Raw genomic sequence first — 589 nt, forward strand, 5'->3', positions numbered from 1 at the left:
ATATATATATATATATATAGCGGGGAAGGTAATAGAAAAATATACAGTAAAAGTTGCTATTTTAACACATTTGGATGGAGCGATATAAAGAGCAATACCTGGTTTGAAGGCATCCGCAATTATTATAAACGGTTACTTACCTATCTATTTATCTATCAATCTATCTATCTATCTATCAATCTATCTCCCCCTCTTTGTCTATCTCTCTCGGTTTATCTATCTCCCTCCCCCTCTCTCTCTGTACTTGTCTGTCTGTCTATCTATCTATCTATCTATCTATCTATCTATCTATCTATATATATATATATATGTATATATATATATATACATACATATATATCCATCTATCACGTATATATTATGCATGTATGTATTATGTATGTATGTATGTATGTATGTGCGTGCGTGTGCGTGTGTGTATGTGTGTATGTGTGTGTGTGTGTGTGTGTTCATAATTTGCGACTGATGATTCACGCCGGCGCCACTTATCATTTGTCAGCTAGTTGAGTATTCAGGTGATCGTGGCGAGAAACTCGGAGTAACGACAGGGCAAATCAACAGCTAATGAATGTATACACCCCATATATAT

Source organism: Octopus bimaculoides, chromosome 4 (assembly GCF_001194135.2).
Source record: "Octopus bimaculoides isolate UCB-OBI-ISO-001 chromosome 4, ASM119413v2, whole genome shotgun sequence".
Taxonomy (NCBI): Eukaryota; Metazoa; Mollusca; class Cephalopoda; order Octopoda; family Octopodidae; genus Octopus; species Octopus bimaculoides.